The sequence below is a fragment of the Theropithecus gelada genome, chromosome 20, assembly GCF_003255815.1.
Source record: "Theropithecus gelada isolate Dixy chromosome 20, Tgel_1.0, whole genome shotgun sequence".
In the NCBI taxonomy this organism is placed as follows: Eukaryota; Metazoa; Chordata; class Mammalia; order Primates; family Cercopithecidae; genus Theropithecus; species Theropithecus gelada.
Genome location: NC_037688.1, coordinates 57006308 through 57031840, shown reverse-complemented (window position 1 = coordinate 57031840; position 25533 = coordinate 57006308). Strand labels below are relative to the sequence as shown.

Below are 25533 nucleotides of genomic sequence, written 5' to 3'. Positions count from 1 at the left end.
CCCCCTAGAAGCTGTGACTACAGGCACACACCACCATGCCCAGCTAATTTTTGTATTTTTTGTAGAGATGGGGTCTCACCTGTTGCCCCAGCTGCTCTCATACTACTGGACTCAAGTGATCCACCCAACTTGGCCTACCAAAGTGCTGGGATTACAGGTGTGAGCCACCACACCAGGCTGAGTATAAATTACTGTAACCATTTCAGATAACAGTTGATATTACTAGCAAATTTGCATATCCCCAGAAATCTATTAGGTATATACCTTACAGAAACTTCCACTTTTGCGCTAGGAAATATGTTTTTACAGAAGCACTGTGTAATAACAAAAGTCTGGCAACAGTATAAATGCCTACCAACTGAAGAACTACATTAAAACAATATAATTATCTCATAGAATTCAAATCAGCAATGAAGATAAAGTAGAGCTCCTCACATCAACACACATGCTTCTCAAAAAGATAACGTTAAGTGCAAGAAGCAAGTCACACAAAATATATTTTAGGATCCTATCATATAAAATCGAACTCAGCAAAAGCATACATTATATTCATTAGAGATACGAACATACATCGCAAAAACTACAAAGCAAAACAAAGGAACAAGTAACACAATATTCAGAGTGGTAGTTATCTTTGAGGAGGGAAGAAAGGATTCAGTGGGGGGTTTGGGGATCTGAAAATGTCTATTTCTTAACTTGGTGGCAGGTACATGAGCGTTCATTTCATTTTTGTCCTTCAAACTTATACTTCCACACAATTGTATAGGTATGTTACATACGATGTTTTTAAATGTGATGGGCCGGGCATGGTGATTCACACCTGTAATCTCAATACTATGGGAGGTCAAGGCGGGGGGACTGCTTGAGACCAGGACTTTAGGACCAGCCTAGGCAACATAGCAAGATCCACTCTCCACAAAAAAAAAAAAAAGTAACGTGAATATGTTAAATAACAGCCAAAATAAACGTAAATGAGAATGAGAACAAGATACAATTGAATGCTATGATTTGGTGGAAAAGGGGCGGGAAAGTAGGAGTGGAAGAAAGACAACCATAAGTTTGTTTATGCATATTGTATCCCTTGTCTCTATGAGAAGAGACTGTGGAGAGAATGGTGGGATTAGCCATAGACATACATGTATCACCTACTTAAATAATTCTATTTTATACAAAAATTAGCCAGGCATGGTGGTGCACGCCTGTAATCCCAGCTGCTCAGGAGGTTGAGGCAGGAGAATCACTTGAACCCAGGAGCTGGAGGTTGCAGTGAGCCAAGATCGCGCCACTGCACTCCAGCCTGGGTGACAGAGTGAGACTCCATCACAAAAATATATATATATATATATATTTTTAATATATATATACATTTGTATTAATTAAAACAGTTTATTGGCTTTAAATGTACATCAGTAAATTTTTAAATGCTAAGAATTTATGATAAAAGAATACCAAACCAAAACATCAAAGAAAATAGAGGCTCAGCAGCATGATTTCAATATATTTTCCCGGATAAACATTTATTTTTTTAAGTCTATGCCTTTTTATTTAGGAACAAAAACTCCCTAAATTCAACGTTTAGAATTGAATTTTTTTTTTTAACTAAGCCCAGAAAACTGGGGCTCATAAAATAAAGGCACAATGTGGGCAGCAAAAGAAAAAAGGAGAAAAAATGGGAGAAAAATTGGTTTTAATCCCATGTATAACATATTGTCTTGTTTTGTTTTTGTTTTAGACAATTTAAGGCAGAATTATCTCTCTGCAACCCTGCAGATAAATCCTAGTATTTTAGCTTTAAGTTTCAAGAGTTCAGATATACAGATAAACCAACTAAAGAAAACCTTTTCTAAGGCTTTGAAGCATTATATAAATCTTTAAAATTCCTATCACCCACATTTTAAGAAATACATCTATACTTTTAATTAATTAATGCATTTAATTCATTTAATAATAAATTTATTTAAATTTAATAATTTTGAAATATAAATGTTTGTGGAATAAGTAAATCTCAGTCATACCATTCGTGCAGGTGCTAACACAATTCTTGTGCTTCACATGCACGACCTCATTTAACCCTAACCAGGACCTTATGAGCAAAGGATCACTGACCCCATCTTACAGATGAGGAAACTGAGACTAAAAGGGCACAAGGTGACACACAAGAGTTGGTGGCAGAGAGAGACGTGACCATACAACAGCACGGTTCCTGTTCTCAAAGACACTCTCTTATCCAGCGAGAGTGAGAAAAGTGAGTGAACAGAACAGCTACAATCCAGGTCCCTCATCTGCAACCCTCAAATCTAAAAAGGTATGAATACTAGTGGATGATCGGATGCAGGGGAGAAAAAAAGTCTGAATACCAAAACTTGTTTCTTACGTTGGAGAACTTGACCTGACTTAAGGTGAGGCTATCTATGGTTATTTATCCCAACAGTGTAAATATATGCATATCTTTTTTTTTTTTTTCAGACGGAGTTTCGCTCTTGTTGCCCCAACGGGAGTGAAGTGGCGCGATCCTGACTCACTACAACCTTCGCCTCCCTCGTTCAAGTGATTCTCCTGCCTCAGCCTCCCGAGTAGCTGGTAGTACAGGCACGCGCAACCACGCCCGGCTAATTTTTTGTATTTTTAGTACAGGCGGGGTTTCACCATGTTAGCCAGGCTGGTCTGGAACTCCGGACCTCAGGTGATTCGCCCGCCTCAGCCTCCCAAAGTGCTGGGATTACAGGCGTGAGCCACCGCGACCCGGTCAATATAATATATGCATATCTTCATATCTTTAGCTGTGGAAAGGGTCGTGTATTTGATTGCAAGCCGCTGCTCCAGCCCCCACTGAGGGTGAAACCTAACATAGAACATACGCACTTTACCTTTCCAAAGTCCGAGAAATCCTCGATTTTAAACGCATCTGGCCTCGGGGCTGTAACACAAGCGGCTGCGGACTTGTACAAAGTGAGAAACTCCGTACACAAAAACAGAGGGGAGCACGGAGGGCGGCAGGACAGACACGGTGGTCGGCGAAGGCTGTGTTTTCCATAGATGTAATCACAGTTTGAATCGAATTTTATATTTTGCTTTTTCACCTATTACGATGAAAAGTATCCTTACCTGTTAAATCGTAATTACGATTAAAAACATTTTTCACTAAATAGTACGATTTTTAGATGTCTTTGTGTGTGTTGTGGGAGGAGATCCCAGTCCGCTGCCTTCTGCGGCCCCTCTCTGGGCCTCAGTTTCCCCATCAAGAAGGGGGAGCCCCAAGACCCCCGTCCCCGAGTTCCACAGCCCACGGGGACCGACCATGGGGCCAGACCCCACTGCCTGTCTCGCCCACCCCACCTTCCGTCCTCCCCTTGCCTTCCTGGAAGTCCCTCTTCTTTCCCCTCTACCCCCTAGCGCGCCGCGTTACCCACCAGGGTGACCAACCGCAACCCGCGCTGCGCTAGCGGATACGGTCGCAAGGCGGACTCTTCTTCCTTTGGGGCGGGGCGAACGCGAACGCGGCGTTCCCGTTGGTGGCCTGCAGCCGATTCGCCCGTCCGTTGGGTGACGCACTTCCGGTTTTCCTTTTGCGCCGTTTCCCTAGTGTTTCCGCCTCGTGGGTTAGATCCCAATTACCGCGCCGCTCTCCGTCCTTAATAATGGGAAGGGGCTTCCACTTGTCGCCCTTCGCCTCCTGCACCTCAGTGACTTCCCTGACCAAGGAGGAAGAATCGGCGTGCAGCCCGTGCTTCCCTCACTGGCCACGATTCCGCCGGCACAATGTAGTGCCCTGCCCCGAGCCTCAGTTTCCCCATCTGTGGAACTGACAGTGTGGCCTCGTCGTCAAAAATGTGGACTCTGGCCAGGCGCGGTGGCTCACGCCTGTAGGCCCAGCACTTTGGGAGACCAAGGCGGGCCGATCACTTGAGGTCAGGAGTTCGAGACCAACTTTGCCAACATGGTGAAACCCCCGTCACTACTAAAAGTACAAAAATTAGCTGGGCGTGGTGGTGTGTGCCTGTAATCCCAGCTACTCGGGAGGCTGAGGCAGGAGAATTGCTTGAACCCGAGAGGCAGAGGTTGCAGTAAGCCAGCTCGCATCACAGCACTCGAGCCTGGGTGACAGAGCAAGACTTAGTCTCATAAAAAAACAAAAGAAAAATGTGGACTCTGTGGTCATACAGCCTGAGCTAGAATCCTGGCTCTGCCACTTACTAGTTGGCAGAAGCTTGGGCAAGTCATTGAGCCTCAGTTTCCTCTTCCATTAAATGGGGATATTAGTCCTTGCAAAATAGTGTTGGTGAGATTTATAAGAGATAATAACACCTATATCAGGTGCTTAGCATAGCCACTGAAAAGTGTCACATGGGAGTGCTGATTAAATGTTAACTATTATCTTACCTAGGGATTGTGAGAAAGCAAGTGAAATTACTCTTGGAAGTGAATAGACTGTTTTGAATCTTCAAGGCATTAATTTTCCAAACGTTTGTATACTATCCCTAGTCTGAGAGCTAGGGATGCAGCCTAGCAAGGGAAACAGGTAACTAATATAGAACAGCGTACCTGCAAATGTCTGTCTCTGTGAGGATAACTCAAATACAGGCTTGGTCACTCACCACCCCTGTGATCTTGGACAACCTTTTTTTTTTTTTTTTTTTTTTGAGACGGAGTCTCGCTCTGACTCCCAGGCTGGAATGCAGTGGCGCCATCTCGGCTCACTGCAAGCTCCGCCTCCCGGGCACACGCCATTCTCCTGCCTCAGCCTCCCAAGTAGCTGGGACTACGGGCGCCCACCACCACGCCCGGCTAATTTTTGTATTTTTAGTAGAGATGGGGTTTCACCGTGTTAGCCAGAATGGTCTCCATCTCCTGACCTCGTGATCCGCCCGCCTCGGCTTCCCAAAGTGCTGGGATTACAGGCGTGAGCCACCGCGCCCGGCCTGATGTTGGACAACTTCTTAACCTCTCTGGGCTTCAGTTTCATCTGCGAAGTGGGAAAGCAGTAGTGTGTGGTGATTAAAACCTTGAGCTTTGGAGCTGGATGGTCAACATAGAATCCTGGGCCTTAAACTCAGTATCTCCGAGACATAGGACAAAGTATAGTAAGCCGTCCCTGTTTATAGGTTCCCCATCTACGGATGGATAATATTTGTGGAGGAAAAACAATAAAAATAACAATACAAAAATAAAAATAATACAAATTCTGAAAGCAATACAGCATAGCAACTACTTATATAGCATTTACATTGTATTAAGTAGTATAAGTAATTTAAAGATGACTTTCAATATACTGGAGGATTTGCGTAGGTTATATGCAAATATTCTGCCATTTTGTATGCGCCCAGTGGGTTCTCCTTGCCTGCTGCCTAGACAGAAGCAATTTATCAAGACAGGAGAATTGCAATAGAGAAAGTTTAATTCACACAGAGCTGGCTGAACAGAAGATCACAGTTTTATTATTACTCAAATCAGTCTCCCCAGAAATTCAGGGTTTTCGAGGATAATTTGGTGGGTAGGGGACTGGGGATTAGGGAGTGTTGATTGGTCGGATTAGAGAGGAAAGGAGTCAAAGCTGTCCTCTTGCACTGAGTCAGTTCCTGGGTTAGGGCCAAAGTACCAGGTGAGCCAGATTACAGGGCTGTGTGGTGTCAGCTGATGCGTTAGAACACAGGTTCTGCAAAATATCTCAAGCACTGATTTTAGGTTTTAGAACAGTGATGTTACTCCCAGAAGGGATTTGGGGTGGGTCAGAATCTTGCAGCCTCCAGCTTGCGTGACCTCCTAAACCATAATTTCTAATCTTTTAGCTAATTTGTTAGTCTACAAAGGCAGACCCGTCCCTAGGCAAGAAGGGGATTTGTTTTGGGAAAGGACTATTATTGCCTTTGTTTCAAAGTTAAACTATGAACTAAGTTCTTTCCAACATTAATTCAACCTATGCCCAGGAATGATCAAGGACAGCTTGGAAGTTAGAAGCAAGATGGAGTCAGGCCAGATCTCTTTCACTATCAGAATTTTCTCAGTTATGCTTTTTACCAAGGTAGTTTTGATTTTATATAAGGGACTTGAGCATCGAGAATTCTGGTATCCATGGGGACTGAGGTACCAATCCCTCACAGATACTAAGGGATGACTGAACTCAAGTTCTCAGCCTCAGTTTGCTCATCTATAAAGCAGGTTTAATAATAGCACTTTGTTGATAGTGTTATTCTGAAGATTAAAGGAAGAGAAGATGTAAACTACTTAGAAGAGTGTCTGTGGCACATTGTAAGCCCTCAATAAGTGTGAACTAACACCACTAATAAGTACTTTATAAACTGCCCAACAGGTAGTCAAATAAGTGGGGAAATAAAGCCCTAAGGAGTAACATTTGTGTTTTGTTTGCCCTACACGGTTTTGTGAAATTTTCTATTGATTATCAATATTTAAACTTGGGGTTTTTGATCTTTGACTGGGCACGGTGGCTCATTCCTGTAATCCCAACACTTTGGGAGGCCAAGCTGGGAGGATGGCTTGAGCTCAGGAGTTTGAGATCAGCCATGGCCAACATGGTGAGGCTCCATCTCTCCAAAAAAAAAAAAAATATATATATATATATATATATGTGTGTGTGTGTGTGTGTGTATAGGTATGTATATTTGTGTATATGTGTATATATATACATGTGTATATTTGTGTGTATATATATACACACACAAAAAAAAAATTAGCCAGGCATGGTGGCGATCACCTGTAGTCCCAGCTACTCAGGAGGCTGAGGTGGGAGGACAGCTTGAGCCAAGGAGGAAGAGGTTGCAGTGAGCTGAGATTGCATCACTGTACTCCAGCCTGTGTGACAGAGCCAGACTCTGTCTCAAAAATAAATAAACTTGGGATATTTCACATAAAACCCTACTGTAGCTGACTACTCTGGAAAAGTGGGGCTGACGACAATGGGCCAGCCTTCCCCCTTGGCAACACTCATTCAGAGCTTGAGAGAGACCGTCCCCTTTTGTGAAGCATGTGCTTCCCTGGTGTGTGGAGAGATAAAAGAATAGAAGACTCTGGGAACACGGGCATTTCAAGATCAAAGGATCAAGAATAAAAGGTAGAAAGAAAAGAAAGATTCAAGACTGAGGGGGTTGGTCTTTCACTTGAAGACCACAGAAGTGATGGAAGGCCAGGAAGAAATAGGAAGAAATGAGAGGTTTGTGTTTTAGAAAAAGAACTTGGGTGTATCTATTCTTTTCAAACATTATTGGAACATTTACAAAAATTGATTACTGGCCACAAAGGAAGCTTCAAGAAATTCTCAAGAATCTATAGGCGACATTCATGAACCACATGCTGTGAAAGTGGCATCAGAGGCACATAGGAAGAGAGACTTGTGAAGGAGGGTGTGGTCAGAATCGTCAATGCTCTGGAGAGGTCAAGAAAGATGCGCCACTAATTTAGAATTTGATGGCCAACAAAGGCCGTCTTACTACAGAGGGGAGGAAGCCAGATCCAACTCCAAGAGCGAAGAGCGGAAGTTGCGGAAGTGGAGAGGGAATGCTGACTGCTCTTTTGGGAAGTATGGCTTCAGAAGGGAAGACTTGAAGACTCAGGAGCAGAGATAATACATAAAATAGAAACAGGCAGCCGGGTGCGGTGGCGCACGTCTATAATCCCAGAACTTTGGGAGTCCGAGGCAGGTGGATCATGAGTTCCAGACCAGGAGTTCGAGACCAGCCTGGACAATATAGTGACACCCTGTCTCTACTAAAAATACAAAACTTAGCTGGGCATGGTGGCACATGCCTGTAGTCCCAGCTACTTGGGAGGCTGAGGCAGAAGAATCGCTTGAACCCAGGAGGCAAAGGTTGCTGTGAGCCGAGATAGAGCCACTGCACTCCAGACTGGGTGACGAAGCGAGACTCCATCTCAAAAAAAAAAAATAAAGGAGTTTGAGACTAGCCTGGCCATCATAGTGAGACCCCATCTCTACTAAAAATACAAAAAATTAGCCGTGTGTGGTGGCACACACCGGTAGTCCCAGCTATTCCGGACGCTGAGGCAGGAGAATTCCTTGAACCAGGGAGGCGGAGATTGCAGTGAGCTGAGACTGTGCCACTGCACTCCAGCCTGGGCGACAGAGCAAGACTCTGTCTTAAGAAAAAAACAAAAACAGAGAGACAGAAAGGGATGGAGTCAAAGGTATATGGAGACAGGATTACTGTTAACCTAGAGAGGAAAAGAAACACCTCTGAAACAGCAGGAAAAGAGGTGAAAGTGGCTAAATAAAAGCTCACTCCTGATGTTTTCCGTTTTCTCCATAAAGTAGCAAACAGTATCATTCTGTGGCTGAAGAGGGCCTGGCGTGGTGGCTCACACCTATAATCCCAGCACTTTGGGAGGCTGAGGTGGGAGGATTGCTTGAAGTCAGGAGTTCGAGACCAGCCTGGGCAACACAGCAAGACCTCATCTCTACAAAAAAAATTAAAAATTAGCTGAGTGTGGTGGCATGTGTCTGCAGTCCCAGCTACTTGGGAGGCTGAGGTGGGAGGATGGCTTGAGCGTGGGAGGTGGAGCCCAGGAAGTTGAGGCTGCAGTCGAGGTCAAGGTTGAGGGTTGGTGCCGCTGCACACCAGCCTATCCCAAAAAAGGTCAGGAGGTGCTGAGAAGATGCTAAGGGATTTAAAGGGAATGGGTCAAAAGGTTTGGAAGAGATGCTGACGACAATGCAGAGATGAGCTCCTAGCTGAGGTTGAAACCAGAAATGTGTAGAGATGACAGTCGGTTATCTGATTCCTCCCTCAACGCTCCCATCCATATCCTGGGGGCTTCAGAGCAGAAGCTCAGCTTAGATTCATACTGAAGTCGGCCTTAGCTGGGCGTCTGCAACTGATTCATAGAAGTGGGCGTTAGCTGGGGATAAGCGACTGATTCATAGAAGGCCAAATGATGGGAGAATGCTACTGTCAAGTGATCCACTATGGATCTGGCAAAAATAAAAAGAAGGGAAAATGCTGACCAATTAAAATGGAAGCAGTACAGCAAGCAGAGGCCTCTGTGAGATGAATCTTGTTCAGCAGGAACAAGTAGTGAATAAGAATTGAAGTTCACCATGCAGAGTGGTCCCCCACGGGGTGACAGTCCTGCCTCAGTATGACTCAGAGGACGGCCCATTCCCTAGTGGGCTCTGTGTGTATTTATTAGGGCCTTTGAAGCCAGACTTTGGACTCTCTGTTCCTGGACAGCTGTGATAGTTCAAACTTCTCAAAACTGACCCTAAAATGCATGACAGCTATGAGTCCGTAAATTTGTTGGACAGAAGGCGGGGTGGCCAAGGCCTTGGCTAGAGAGGAAGCTTCGGGAAATAATATGCTGAGGGCGTTGGTCTTTCACTCGAAGACCACAGAAGCTTATGAAAAGTAAGTGATGAGATCAGGCTTGTATTTTAGAAAAAAAAAAACTTTGGTATATCTATTCTTTACAGACATTGACGATGTACTGGGCCACAAAGGAAGCTTCAATGAATTCCAAAGAATCTATAGACCACATTCACGAACCGCAATGCGGTAAAATTAAACATCAACAACAAAAAGAGAGCCAAAAAGGTGTAGATACAATACACCTTAAATTAGTAACTGCAGTTGCTTCTGAGGAAGGGGCCAGGAAGTCAGAATGAACTTTTTTTTTTTTTTTAACCAGGTACATCTATTACTTATGAATTTTTAAAAATTAAAAACTGGTTAGACACAGTGGCTCACGCCTGTAACCCCTGCACTTTGGGAGGCCGAGGAAGGCGGATCACCTGAGGTCAGGAGTTTGAGACCAGCCTGGACAACATGATGAAACCCCATCTCTACTAAAAACATTGTTAAAAATCAGCCAGGCGTGGTGGTGGGCGCCTGTAATCCCAGCTACTCAGGAGGCTGAGGCAGGAGAATTCCTTGAACCCGGGAGGTGGAGGTTGCAGTGAGCCAAGATCGCGCTACTGCACTCCAACCTGGGCAACAAGAGCGAAGCTCTGTCTCAAAAAAATAAAAATTAAAAAAAATTAAAAATTATAAGCATACATTTGAGTTTTATTTCTTAAGTGAGGGGTTGAGTACAGGACCACGTACACAGGTATTATATTTTTTATACCTTTTTATATGTTGAAAGATTTTATCATACATTTTTAGGAGAAAAAGAACACATGTTTAGAAACGGAAAACATTCAGATTAAAAAGAAAACCAACATGGAAATTATAAAATATTTGGAAATAAATGACAATGAAAACCTGACATAACAAAACATGTGGGATCCAACTCAATCATTAGCTGGGCACAGGGCTCACGCTTGTAATCCCAGCACTTTGGGAGCCTGAGGTGGGCGGATCACCTGAGGTCAGGAGTTCGAAACCAGCCTCGCTAACATGGCGAAACCCCGTCTCTACTAAAAATACAAAACTTAGCCAGGCATGGTGGTGGACGCCTGCAGTCCCAGGTACTCGGGAGGGTGAAGCAGGAGAGCGGAGGCTGCAGTGAGCTGAGATCACGCCACTGCACTCCAGCCTGGGTGACAGAGCAAGACTCCATCTCAAAACAATAATAATGATAATTAGAGGAGGACTTATAGCTTTAAGTATACTTCTTACAAAATAAAAAACATAAAGGAGCCAATTGTTAAAAGGTAGAAAAATAACAACTACAGAAGCTCAGAGAAAGCAGAAGGAAGGAAATAAGAATGAAAAAGCAGAAATGAGTAAAACAAAGAACAAAAGAAAATGAAGTTGATTATAGAAGCCAAAAGCTGGTGTTCTCTTAATGACTAATAAAATAGAAAAACTTCATGTAAGATTGATCAAGAAAATGGTACAAACAATATGATAAATGGCAAACTGAAGTTACCAGCTAGAGTAAAAATTTTAGAAAGCACAAAAGTATACCACAAACTTTATGCCAATACATTTGAAAAATTACAAAAAAGGTAATTTTTAACAAAAATAACAATTACAAAATTTGACCCAAGAAGGAAAGTATTAAGTTGGTGCAAAAGCAATTGAGGTTTTTGTCATTAAAAGTAATAATCACTAATGAAATTGAACTAGAAGTATAGGATATGCTTCACCTTCTAAGATGTCTGGAACAAGAAAGTTTTACTGGAGTGATCAGCACACACAAAAAGACTATATTATGCAAAATTCACTGGAATACAAACAAGATAGAGAAAGCTATTCAACACATTCTATGAGACTAGTTTAATTTTGACACCAAAAAGAGAACAGCAAAATTAAAGAAAATGTCAGGCTCATCTTTATCACAAATATGTATTGAAAAAAATTCAGTCTACCAGTGTATCAAAAGAATATCTCTTCCAAAAGAGAAAATTCACATGGCTAAAAAATATGTGGGGACCAGCTGCAATAGCTCACGCCTGTAATCCCAGGACTTTGGGAGGCCAAGGCGGGAGGATCACTGGAGGTCAGGAGTTTGAGACAAGCCTGGCCAACATGGGGAAACCTCATCTCCACTAAAAATACAAAAATTAGGTGGGTGTGGTGGCATCCACTTGTAGTCCCAACTACTTGGGAGGCTGAGGCAGGAGAATCGCTTGAACCCAGGAGGCAGAGCTTGCAGTGAGCTGAGATTCAGTCACTGCACTCCAGCATGGACGACAGAGCAAGACTCCAGCTCAAAATAGATGAATAAATAGAAATAAAATTAAAATATTCCAGATAAACCACAAGATCTTTATTCTCTTCTCCCATCCCAATCTTCCTTTCCCCTTCCTAGAGGCCCTCTAGTTTGAGTTTTATAATAACCTTTTCAATCCTTAAATAGAAAATAGTTTTATATGCATCTGCTTATCTATTGGCAAATTATAATATTGCCATTTTGCATTGCTCCAAATTTGCATAAATGGTAATCTTGCTGTATCATCTTTATATCTTGCTTTTCCCCCACTCTGTCTATGCTTTCAGGATTCATTCATGTAGACACTTGTGAGTTAATTCATTCCTTTTCATGTTATATGACTGTCCATGGTACATGACTCTTTTGCTTTTTGATTTCCTTATTAATGGCTCTTTAGGACGTTTCATTTTCTCCTACCACATTGTTGCGGCAAATCTCAAGCACACAAGGGAGATTTTCTTCAGTTAAATTCCTAGAAGTGGAATTGCTAGATAAGCTTTTTCAACTTCAATAACACCAAATAGCTCTCCAGAGGGGCTATATGCAACATTTATAACCCCACCATATACGTACAAGAGTACCGGTCTCTCTTTACCCTTGACCACATTCTGTCATTCCTTATAGGGGAAAAGATGGTTTTGGGGCAGCTCCCACCTCAGCCTCCAAAAGTGGTGGGATTATAGGCGTGAGCCACCACTACCAGCCTGGAGTATTCTAATTTTAAACTAAAATAATAAAACTATGTATTCATATAGCAATGAATTTAAGGATTGAAAAGATTTGAAAATTGAATTTTTCAAATATTGGCTTTTAAAAGGGGATAAAGTCAAACATGCCAAAATGTTAGCAGAGGTTAATGCTGGACGGTAGAAAAATGGACAACTGTCATTTTTTTCACTTTTACTTTTCTGTATTTAGAAACAAATTTCTGATAGGAAGAGTGAAAATATGAAAAAAGAATTAAAAGCGTATTTTTGGGCCGGGCGCGGTGGCTCAAGCCTGTAATCCCAGCACTTTGGGAGGCCGAGACGGGCGGATCACGAGGTCAGGAGATCGAGACCATCCTGGCTAACACGGTGAAACCCCGTCTCTACTAAAAAAATACAAAAAAATAGCCGGGCGCGGTGGCGGGCGCCTGTAGTCCCAACTACTCGGGAGGCTGAGGCAGGAGAATGGCGTGAACCCGGGAGGCGGAGCTTGCAGTGAGCTGAGATCCGGCCATTGCACTCCAGCCTGGGCGATAGAGCCAGACTCCGTCTCAAAAAAAAAAAAAAAAAAAAAAAAGCGTATTTTTGAAAAGTACATGGCAATGAATGGAGACGAGGATGGGGACTAGAGACCAGGTTTTCCACAGCCCAAGTCAAGCCCTTTTCAAAGTCGTTTTCATCAGCATCTGTATACTACATCATTTTTGTTTCTTTTTTTCTAAAGCTCAGCGGTGTGATAAATACATAATTTTTGAATTCATGAAATTTTAAGTTCAAGCCAGGTGCAGTGGCTCATGCCTGTAATCCCAGCACTCTGGGAGGCCAAGGCAGTTGGATCACATGAGGCCAGGAGTTTGAGAACAGCCTGGGTGAAACCCCATTTCTACTAAAAATACAAAAATACAAAAAAGAAAAAAAATTAGCCAGTCATGGTGGCACATGCCTATAATCCCAGCTACTCAGGAAGCTGAGGCGGGATAATTGCTTGAACCCAGGAGGCAGAGGTTGCAGTGAGCTGAGATGGTGCCACTGCACTCCAGCCTGGGCGACAGAGTGAGACTCTGCCTCAAAAGAAAAAGAGAAAAGAAAAGAAAGGAAATTTTAAGTTCGATCTAGTAGAGGCGATGCGCACAGGTTGGTTGGGAAAAAAAGGAAAATGATCACCCTCTACCCATGACTCTTCTTAAAAGGAATGGTGACAGCTCCCAAAGGTCAACTTTAAAAATGATCAATAGGCCAGGCACGGTGGCTCACGCCTGTAATCCCAGCACTTTGGGAGTCCGAGGTGGGCAGATGATGAGGTCAGGAGATTGAGACCATCCTGGCTAACACTGTGAAACCCCATCTCTACTAAAAATACAAAATATTAGCCAGGCGTGGTGGCGGGCGCCTGTAGTCCTAGCTATTCAGGAGGCTGAGGCAGGAGAATCACTTGAACCCAGGAGGCGGAGGTTGCAGTGAGCTGAGATCGCACCACTGCACTCCAGCCTGGGAGACAGAGCGAGACTCCGTCTCAAAAAAACAAAAATGAAAAATAAAAATAAAACCGATTACTAAACTTAAAGGCAGCAGAAAGCTCAGAGGCTAAATTGAGAAATATGCACATTGCCAGAGGCATTGTAGACGGTTCAGTCTCTCCACAGGGCAATTTTGCTGTTCTCATTAAGAACCCAGACATGTCTATGTTCTTTGACCCAGCAATTCCACTTCTGGGAATCTATCTGGGGAAATAATCAGAGATGCTCACAAAAGGTAATGTACAAGAAGTGCATGAGAGACTTAATTATCTTAGGGGAAGAAAGAAACAACTTAAATGTCTCCCAATGTTATAAAAGAGAATGGTTGGCGTGAGTAACAATTCTGTGGAATCCTATGTACCCTAAAAATCATGTTTTCAAAGAATACTTAATGTCAGAAAAAAATAATTCAGGATATTTTAAGAGAGAAAACCAAAAGAACACACACCAGAATATTAACAGTGCATATAAACTGTTTTTATTATTTTCTTATATTTTCCAACTTTTCTCCAAGAGTATGTCTTATTTTATAATCATAAGAGACACTATTTTTCAGAATAACTCAGTATGTGTAATCATTAAGATTTTAGATATAAGGAAATAGAGAATACATATAATAGTCTACATAGATATGATTGGGATATAGTTATAGCCATAATTACCCAGCATCATCCCAGAATTGTTATATGTAAGATTTTTAAATTTTTATTATTATTTTTGATACAGGGTCTTGCTCTGTCACCCAGGCTGGAGCACAGTGGCATGATCAAGGCTCACTGCAGCCTCAACCTCGCAGACTCAAACAAACTTCCTGCCTCATCCTTCTGAGTAGCTGGGACCACAGGCATAAGCCACCATGTCAGGCTTTTTTTTTTTTTTTTTTAAATTTTTAGTACAGGTGGGATTTTGCTATGTTACCCAGGCTGGTCTCAAACTCCTGGGCTAAAGTGATCCTCCTGCCTTGGCCTCCCAAAGTGCTGGGATTACAGGTGTGAGCCACCACATCTGGCCCAGAATTGTTTCACATAACTAGAATATTCCTTCAATCACCAACATTTTTAAAAGATCTTTTTCTATTTTTCTATATTAATTATTCAAAATTATATCTCTCTGCCATCTGAAGCACATGATGACCTTTCTTGATGAGTACAACGTATCTTTGATGGCTGGGCATGGTGGCTCACACCTGTAATCCCAGCACTTTGGGAGGCCTAGGTGAGCGGATCATTTGCTGTCAGGAGTTTGAGACCAGCCTGGCCAACACGGGGAAACCTCATCTCTACTAAAAATACAAAAATTGGCTGGACGTGGTGGCGCATGCTTGTAGTACCAGCTATTGGGGAGGCTGAGGCAGGAGAATTACTTGGACCCAGGAGGCAGAGGTTGCAGTGAGCTGAGATTGCACCACTGCACTCCAGCCTGGGCAACAGAGTGAGACTCCATGTCAAATATATCTTGAGGACAGTGACTACTCTAGGGCTTTTTGCCTTTGCAAGACATACCCCAAGACAGTGGTGAATTTTTCATTCTAGGGTCAGCTTTTCATGTTATTTCCATCTCTTCCCCTCCGTCGGGCTACCAGAAGTCCTCAGCACTTGTAATTCCCTTCTTCTAATGTCCTCTAACCTGAGCAAACACATAGCCAGTCTCGTTAGAAAAAGTGGCCAAAAATTAAAACTAAATCTCAGTAAAGCACAGAAGTTTTAGTGTGTAGAACTTGTTATGCTTGTTCTTGCTTTACAGACTTCTGTTTCCCCTGTGTCTGTGTTCTTGACTCTTTTTCTAAATAGATAGTGAAGCTACCAGAGAAGTGATTTCCAGATAAGATACAAGGTAACAGTGATTTCCTAATCGACTTTTAAAGAGAACTGATCAAAGGCTGAACTCAGGGCAAGCTCATCAAAACCCCCAACCCAAGCTTTTGGAGAGTTCTTGAATTGTGTTGGCTGTTCTGATCCCACGGGAAGTTTTCTGCCCTTGTTCTTTCAGCAGCCTCAGTATCCCCTGGGAACCTGAGACATCTAAGGAGTTGACTGAGGCCCCTCCCTGACATACTGAAGCGGAATGTGCATTTTAGCAAGATCTGCACGTGAATTTTGAGCATGTGAATGTTTGAGAAGCCCTGATCTGTAACACATTTAGATTTTTTCGTATACCCCACACCACGTGCTCTTAAAGATTTATTCCAACAGTAACATTTCTCTTTCCCTCTCTGCCTCTCTCTTTCTCTCACTGGGAGCAGGTTGTAAGTCGTTTCCACTTTGCATGTGTTTCATTTTCTCTTTTTGTTTTGAGACAGGGTCTCGCTGTGCCGTCCAAGCTGGTATACACTACTGAATACTTATAAGGCCCTTGATACTATTTGATGGGATGAATGCAAAAATTTAATTTAAAAAATGAATTTTTTTGGCCAGGCATGGTGGCTCACGACTGTAATCCCAGCACTTTGGGAGGCCGAGGCGAGTGGATCACCTGAGGTCAGGAGTTCGAGACCAGCCTGACCAACAAGGTGAAACCCCATCTCTACTAAAAATACAAAAATTAGCTGGGCATGGTGGCAGGCGCCTGTAATCCCAGCTACTCGGGAGGCTGAGACAGAAGAATTGCTTGAACCCAGGAGGTGGAGCGTGCAGTGAGCCGAGATCACACCACTGCACTCCAGCCTGGGCAATAGGGTGAGACCCCATCTCAAAAAAAAAAAAAAAAAGAAAGAATTTTTTGAAGAGATAGGGTCTCACTCTGTCATCCATGCTGGAGTACAGTGGTGTGATCTTAGATTACTGCAACCTGAAATTCCCAGGCACAAGTGATCCTCCTGCCTCAGCCTTCCAAGTATCTGGGAGTACAGGTGCACACCACCACACCCAGCTAATTTTGCATTTCTTGTAGAGATTGGATCTCACTTTGCTACCTAGGCAGGTCTCAAACTCCTGGCCTCAAGTGATCCTCCCTCCTCAGCCTCCCAAAGTGCTGGGATTACAGGTGTGAGCACTCAACCATTGTGTTTCTTTTTAAATGGACAAAAGTGGAGAATTTCCTCCTCTCTATGATTCTTCTTTATTAGTCTACCAGCTCCTTTGAGTCCCCCTTTTTATGATTTGGAAATTATTTATTCCTTTGGGAGCAATAAACAAATAGTTCCAAATTGCTGCTGCTGCTTTTGTCTTCAATAAGAGGTAGACACTAGGATTAGGGATGGTGGTTGGAGGATGAAAAAGTAAAAACCCTGCATAGAGTGTCTGTTGCAAATAAAGAGCTTGGTGAATATGGTTGCTGTTCTGATGTTTCCAAAGTGTTTTACTCTTTGTCATTTAATAAGGTTTTTTGAAGTTATGACTATAATTTGATTGAAACATATAGATACTATATATATGCCACCATCATCATAAAAATAGAGATGCAATCACATTTTTAAATCTCTTTTAATTAAAACTCACTTGAGGCCAGGCATGGTGGCTCATGCCTGTAATCCCAGCACTTTGGGAGGCCGAGGTAGGCAGATAACCTGAGGTCAGGAGTTAGAGACCAGCCTGGCCAACACAGAGAAACTCCATCTCTGCTAAAAATACAAAAATTAGCCGGTCATGGTGGCACATGCCTGTAATCCCAGCTACTCGGGAGGCTGAGGCAAGAGAAACACTTGAACCTGGGAGGCAGTAGTTGCAGTGAACCAAGATTGCGCCACTGCACTCCAGCCTGGGCTACAGAGCAAGACTCTGTCTCAACAAAAAAAAAAAAAAAGGAAAAAGAAAAAAAGAAGCCTCACTTGAAAATGGATTAGAAAACCACAGTTGAAAAGGGAGTAACTAGTTGACTCACCACATTTTTCATTTTCAGTCAGGCATAGTGGCTCACGTCTATAATCCCAGCACTTTGGGAGACTGGAGTTTGAGGCCAGGAGTTTGAGACCAGCCTGGGCAACACAGAAAGACCCCATCTCTACAGAAAACTTAAAAATTAGCTAGGTATGGTGGTGGTACACACTGATGAAGACCTACAAAGCCCTTGATACTATTTGATAGGATGAATGCAAACATTTAATTTAAAAAATGGATTCAATTCCTGTAGTCCCAGCTACTGGGAGGCTAAGGTGGGAGGATCGCTTGAGTCTAGAAGTTCAAGGTTGAAGTGAGCTATGATCACACCACTGCACCCCAGCCTGGATGACAAAGAGAGACCCTGTCTCTAAAAACAAAACAAAAATTTCATATTTATTCAGTTTTTACATTCATCCTAACAAATCTTATCAAGAAAGTGTTCAGCAGTGTGGTGAGATTCAAAGATGAATCTCCATAGTCCTTAGGTCAGGTTGCTCTCAGCTGGTAAGAAAAAATAAGATGAATGCACATTAGTAAGTGTAATCAACAAAGGAATTGCTGGCCGGTTGGAATGACTCATGCGTGTAATCCCAGCACTTTGAGAGACTGAGGCAGGAGGATCGCTTGAGCCTAGGAGTTTGAGATCAGCCTGGGCAACATGGTGAAACCCTGTGTCTACTAAAAATACCAAAATTAGCCATGTGTGGTGGCACACGCCTGTGGTTCCAGCTACTGGGGAGGCTGAGGTGGGAGTATTGCTTGAGCCACTGTAGAGTTCAAGGCTGCAGTGAGCCACAGATTGTGCCACTACACTCAGCCTGGGTGACAGAGTGAGACCCTGTCTCAAAAAAATAAAAAAAAGAAAAAGAAAAAGAAAGAACGAATGAAAGAGAGAAAAAGAAAGAAAAGAAAGAGAGAAAAGAAAAGAGAGAAAGAAGGAAAGAAAAGAAAGAAAGAAAAGAAAGAAAAAGAAGGAAAGAAAGAAAGAAAGAAAAAGAAAGAAAGAAAGAAAGAAAGAAAGAAAGAAAGAAAGAAAGAAAGAAAGAAAGAAAGAAAGAAAGAAAGAAAGAAAGAAAGAAAGAGAGAAGGAAGGAAGGAAGGAAGGAAGGAAGGAAGGAGGGAAGGAAGGAAAGAAATTGCTAAGTGCTGTTAGTTTATCAATTAAGCTGGTTTAGGTACAAGAAACTGATGTGATAATTTAAGCAAAAAAGTTTATTGGAAGGGTAGGAGGGTATTGGAGTATATTATTCAGGACAGGCTAGGTCATGCTGCTATAACACACATTCCCAAAATTATTATTTCTAGGTCATGCAATCTACCACATTTGGATCAGCAGGAGGCTCTGCCCTCCTCTCACTCAGACTAACGGAGGTTCCACTGTCTATCTGGTGGCTGCAGCCCTGAAACATGGAGCCTCATTGGTGTGACCATGGCAGGGGAAGAAAGAGGCTGGGGGTTTGCACAGGGGGTTTTTACTGCCTCAGCCTGAAAGTGACATGTGTCCTTTCTACTCTAGGATCACTGGTCAGAACTAGTCACGAGATCTTCCCTAACTGCTAGAACGCTGGGAAATGAAAGGGAACAATGGAATCCTTGGCGAGCATTACTGTCTGTGCTCCAGGGTGGCTCGTAGACTCAAATGAAAATGTTGGAGCCTCAAATCTGGGACTGAATGTGGACCAGAGAACTTGGGAGACCTTGCCAGCAGCAGCGGATGGAGGTCTGGTCAGGCTGTCATCCATTTTCAGCTATCTGTCACCCTCTCAGGATTTGCACTGGAGAAAGAGTGAGAGGAGAGAGAGAGAGAGAGAGAGAGAGAGAACAACTGATTGGCCCAGGCAGGTTCTATGTCCCGCTCGAAACACAAGTTAGTGGACAACTTGATTGACATTCGAGTTGCACCAAAAGGTGGTGGGGGGAGTTCATCCAAACAAAATTGGGGGGCTGTTACAACAAGAGAGGGAGGGTGGGTGCGTTGTAAGCAAAAGCACACACTTGCTGCAGAGCTGGTCCAAATACCCACTCTTCAGAGTTGACATCATCTGGAAGGTTTGTAGAAGTGGGGGCTTTCCAGATTAGCTTTGAAGGATGGGATAACTGATGCAGAGGAAAGGTAATGCAGGCTGAGAGGCCCGTGTAAGCAAAGTAAAGCTGCAGAAGACTGCAATAATTTGCAAGAAAGAGAAGGCTGGCTGGGTGCAGCGGCTCACACCTGTAGTCCCAGCACTGTGGGAGGCCAAGGTGGGAGGATCCCTTGAGCCCAGGAGTTTGAGACCAGCCTGAGCAACGCAAGGAGATCCCACATCTACAAAAAATTTAAAAATTAGCCAGGCATGATGGTGCATGCCTATAGTCCTAGCTACTCGGGAGGCTGACGTGGAAGGATTACCTAAGCCTTGGGAGGCTGAGGCTGCAGTGAGCCATGATTTTGCCACCACACTCCAACCTGGGCAACAGAGTGAGACCCTGTCTCAAAAAAAAAAAAAAAAAAAAAATGGGAAGGCTATTGAGATTGAACAGAGGATATGATTTGCAGTTACATTTTCCCAGCTTATCTTTGCTTCCCATGGTGTCAACTCAGGGGACGCAAATGGTTGAAATGGCTCAAACTACATCATGAGATTGGAGCCTGGTCCTCCATGTTGACTGAGAGTCTCAGTTCTCCTCCACGTGGCCTCTCCTTGTGGTCAGCTTACATTTCCTCAAAACGTGGTGGCCTCAGGGCAGTTGGGTTTCTTGTGCGCTGGCTCAGGGCTCCTGAGAGGATAAAATCAGAATATCTTGTTCTTCGTCAGGCTTGGGCCCAGACTAGCATAGCATCATTATCTTTTTATTCTGTGAGTTAACGTATTTCAGAGGACCAGTGCCAATTCAGAGTGGAGACGGCTGCATAAGAACACGAATACTGGGAGGTGGCTTCATTTGGGGCCATCTTTGGAGACCAGCTATGGTGCATAATGTAACTGCCCTGAATTCCCAAGCTCCTGTCCCCAGCTCCAGCATAAGGTAGGTAAGAAGTGACTGGCAGCATAAGAGGGTCATGTTGGAGGAAAGATAAGTCTGGAGCTGAGCTTTCCAGGTGTTCGGTGCCACAGATGAAAATGATGGTGCTAGGGAAGAGGTAGGGCAGGAGGTCTTTCTCTTCATGGGCCTCTTCCCAGATTTCCCCTGTGTATCTTGTTGACTGAAACTGAATCACATCAGCACCTCTTACTGCAAGGAAGCCTGGGCAAGTCAGAATTTGTGAAAGGGAAGTGGGTTTGTTATTTCTGGCCTAAGTCAACCCTGATTCATTCTCCAGGCATGTGTGGGCCATCACAGCTTGAATTAATCAGGACGGAAGAAGAGATGCGATGATACCGGCCAGTGATCCGTGGTGGGAGGTCAGTACAAACCTACCCCAAAGGCTCGAGAAGCTGAGAGGCTGAAGAAAGAGGCTGATAAACCCAGTTTCTCCAAGGAAAAATTTTGTTGTTGTCGTTGGTGTTGTTTTTAGAGGGAGGGGCTTACTCCATCACCCAGGCTAGAGTGAAGTGACGTGATCATAACTCACTACAGCTTTAACCTCCTGGGCTCAGGCAATCCTCCCACTTCAGCCTCCCGAGTAGCTGGGACTACAAGTCACACACCACCACACCTGGCTAATGATTTTTAATATTTTGTAGAAACAGTCTCACTATGTTGTCCATGTTGGCCTCAAAGCCCTGGGTTCAAGTGATCCTCCTACCATGGTCCCCCAAAGTGTTGGGATTATAGGCTTGAGCCATGGTTCCTAGAAAGAAGCATTTAAGTGGGACTTGCGAATGAGAAGTCTCGTATCCAGTGGCTTAGAAATAGTGGACCCCATGCGCTGTTACCTCCCAGACCCGAAGACCAGGGCTTATATACCATAGGGAAGTTGCCTAAGGGCAGGATTTATGATTAGCATGTGTTCATGATAACATCAAGGTTGTTTTGACCTAAGGGCTGGCTTTCCAGTAAGTAGAAATCTTAGAGGCATTCCGGGAACTGGGGTGAATCTTAAGTCAACATGGTGAATCAGCATCCAAAATGGAGTTGCTTTCACCTCACGGTAGGCGACATACAGAGGATGCCATGAGCAACGAAAAACAGGGAAAGCAGCTGGGAGGATGTAGCTTTACTTCAGGTGAGAGGAGGGTGGGGGCTGGACCAGGGCAGAAGCAGCAAGGAGTGGGAAATAAGCCAGATGTGAAAATGAACACAGAAGTGGAGGGTACAGCATGGAATACTATGCAGCCATAAAAAAGAATGAAATCGCCAGGTGTGGTGACTCACACCTGTAATCCCAGCACTTTGGGAGGCTGAGGCGGGCAGATCACGAGGTCAAGAGATCGAGACCATCCCGGCTATCACGGTGAAACCCCATCACTATTAAAAATACAAAAAAAGAATTAGCCAGGCGTGGTGGCAGGTGCCTGTAGTCCCAGCTACTCGGGAGGCTGAGGCAGGAGAATGGCGCGAACCCGGGAGGCAGAGCTTGCAGGGAGCGGAGATCGTACCACTGCACTCCAGCCTGGGGGACAGAGCAAGACTTTGTCTCAAAAAAAAAAAAAAGAATGAAATCATGTCCTTTGAAGCAACGTAGATGCAGCTGGAGACTATTATCCTCAGTGAATTAACACAGGGACAGAAAACCAAATACTACATGTCCTTGCTTATAAGTGGGAGGTAAACACTGAACACACATGGTCATAAACATGGGAACAATAGACACGAGGGACTACTAGAGGAAGGAGAATGGGAGGGGGCGAAGGTTGATACACTTCCTATTGGGTACTGTGCTCAGTACCTGGATAATAGGGTCATTTGTACCCCAAACCTCAGTGACACACAATTTACCCATGTGACAAGCCTGAACAGCTACCCTTGAAACCTAAAAGCTGGGAAATAAAAAAAGAGGCAGGGTGCATAGCCCATGGCTGCTTGTGACTGTCTTTCACAAGCAAGAATGGGAAAGAGAGACAGACAGACAGAGAGGGAAGTCAACAATGACAGCATCATTTGCAGCTTGCTTAATTGGATGGTGACACCATCCAAGCACAGAAGGAGAAGTTAGCTCGGCGAGAGACAATGACTTTGTCCTAGGCATTCTGAGGGCAAGGGGTGTGAGAGAACATGCTCAAGGTGTGGGTCATGAAACACGAGGGCGTGGGGCCAGGTGGGGGGGCTCACGTCTGGAATCCCAGCACTTTGGGAGGCTGAGGCAGACGGATCACATGAGGTCAGGAGTTCAAGACTAGCCTGGCCAACATGGCGAAACCCCGTCTCTACTAAAAATACAAAGATTAGCTGGATGTTGTGGCACACGCCTGTAATCCCGGCTACTTGGGAGGCTGAGGCAGAAGAATCGCTTGAACCCAGGAGGTGGAGGTTGCAGTGAGCCAAGTTCGCACCACTGCACTTCAACCTGGGTGACACAGTGAGACCACCTTGTCTCCTAAGTAAATAAATAAATAAGTGAATAAATAAATAAATAAAATGCTAGGGAATGGGAGAAAGGACAGGACTAGATGTGGAGACTTTAAACAACCAATGCAGAGCTATAGTCAACGCCATGCTATGGGCTGGGTGCAGTGGCTCATGCCTGTAACTGCAGCACATTGGGAGGCCAAGGTGGGAGGATTGCTTGAACCCAGGAGTTCAAGAATAACCTGGGCAACATAGGGAGACCACGTCTCTAAAAACAAAATAAAACCAAAACAAAATCACCATGCTATGGAATGATGTGTCTGCTTGTGCCCAGGTGTGGGAGAATGCACACCCAATGCTCATAGAGGTTCCATCTGGGAAATCAGATTGGACAGGGCCAGAATAGATCCAGGGGAAACATTCACTGAATATATATACTTATGTATTGTGGAAGCTTTGATGGTGGTCATGTACCAAGAAGGGAAAAAGTAAGTTTATAAATGAGCAGAATCAGAAGGAGAACGCTAGAGGAAAAAGGAGAGGACGTGAATGATTATATTTAGAGGGTAGGATGAGAAGTGAGAGGAGGTGATTAGAGAGGTGAGGAGGAACCAGGCGGGTGGGTATGGAATCTTAGAAATCAACAGAAGAGGGCATTTCATGAAGAATGAACAGCTGCAGAGAGAAAAAGATTGCATGAGAACTGGGAAAAGAAACGCTTTGTGTTTGGTGACATTGTCATAGTTGACCCTAGAAAGCGTGGTTTGAGTAGAGTGGTCCAAAAGAGAAGGATACTGGAAGGGGCGGATCAGTACCAGAGATGAACTATGGTCATATATAAAGAAATGTGATGACATAAGGAAAGAGAGCACTCACTGGGGTCGAGAAATGATATTTCTTGGCTCTGGGAGAGTGATCATATCCTCAAATTTTTTTTTTTTTTTTTTTTTTTTTTTTTTTTTTGAGACAGAGTCTCACTCTGGCACCCAGGCTGGAGTGCAATGGTGCCATCTCGGCTCGCTGCAACCTCTGCCTCCTGGGTTCAAGCGATTTTCGTGCTCAGCCTCCTGAGTAGTTGAGACTAGGCACCTGCCACCATGCCTGGATAATTTTTGTACTTTTAGTGGAGACAGGGTTTCACCATGTTGGCCAGGCTGGTCTTGAACTCCTGACCTCAAATGATCTGCCCACCTCAGCCTCCCAAAGTGTTGGGATTACAGGCGTGAGTCGTTGCACTTGGCCTTAAAATGTATATTGACACCACTCCTCACTTCTAGCTTGTTTTTGACCTGCAAACCAAGAAGTAAGCATTACATCAACCTGTACAAGGTGCACATCAGTGATTCCTGCAACATCCTGCATCATGATGGGACCGGTAGTTGATGTGGTAAAAATATGTTGTGCATTTGTCTTTCCCACGAAATTTTTTCTAGCCACAAAATTAACCAGAAATAAGAGAAGCATAGCCCCATCCCCCCTTTTCTCAGCAACACAGAGAAGCAATGTCTCCAACACAAGAGAATGAATAACCTGCCAAAAACTAAGTTAGAAATACTGATGAAACCAGGTTAGATGATATGCCGTGGTTTCTCTGCTATCCCACAGCAGATTGAAATCATGTTACAATTTGATGACGGGGTGTCCTAGAGCAAATGAACAAGGCTGTGCCAGCAGAAGTGAAGCCTGAGGATTTGGGGTCATTCACTTGTGAATGATTTCTCTCTCCCTGTCTTCTTTCTCTTCCTTTTGTGCTGTATTTTTTTCATGTACTCACTCTCTTTTCCACAGATAGACTGCGGAACTGCCCATGAGGCCAAGCACCTATTAGTAGACCAAGAAGCATCATCCGTCCGTGACCTAAGCTGGCAGCCAGCTATTGTTCTCATCTGAGTCCGGGAGTTCAGGATTTCCATCCGGACCCGGCTACTTTCTTTCGACAGTTACCCACTGTAAATTTCCGAATACTTTCAGCTGCTAATCCTGGTGTACCCAATTAAAAATGCCTTTCCTAATAAAGGCATTTCAGATAGAATTTAGCAAAGTGTTCCAAGGTAGGAGTTTCCAGGGCTGGGGCAGAAACTCAATGATCTTATAAAGGCCCCTGCTCTGACATCTTCAGCATGTTGGCTTTTACCCTTGGCTCTGTCCTCATGGTTGCAAGATGGCTGTCAGAACTCCAAGTATTTCCTCCCTCCAAGACAATGTCCAAAAAGCTCTATCTCTCTCTTTTTATCAGAGAGGAAAATCTTTCCCAGAAGCCTCCTGCGTACTTTTATTCAAGCTCCACTGCCCAAGATTGGGTCACCGACCAGTGCCCAGCTGTAAGGAGACTGGGGAGGTGAGTACCTAGGATTTTCGGTCTCTACAGTGGAAAAAAGGAGCTGGAATGACTACCTGGTAGGCAACCAAACATCCACTACAAGTAACAGTGATGGAACT

The 25533-nt window shown here is 43.9% G+C and overlaps 1 protein-coding gene and 1 long non-coding RNA gene across 4 annotated transcripts in view; one reads left to right on the top strand and one right to left on the bottom strand.

Annotated features, from left to right (window-relative positions):
- Window positions 1-3493, bottom strand: part of NSMCE1 (NSE1 homolog, SMC5-SMC6 complex component) — a 45250-nt gene extending 41757 nt beyond the window's left edge. For all 3 annotated transcript variants that reach the window (XM_025371087.1, XM_025371084.1, XM_025371086.1), the window contains exon 1: window positions 3411-3493. The gene's annotated coding sequence lies outside the window, so the exon portion shown is untranslated. The remainder of the gene's footprint in view (window positions 1-3410) is intronic.
- Window positions 2874-25122, top strand: LOC112614498. The gene is made up of 5 exons (XR_003117089.1): window positions 2874-2949; window positions 15836-15935; window positions 20966-21047; window positions 23429-23582; window positions 24883-25122. It is a non-coding gene; the product is annotated as an uncharacterized LOC112614498 (long non-coding RNA).
- Window positions 25123-25533: the final 411 nt, after the last annotated feature.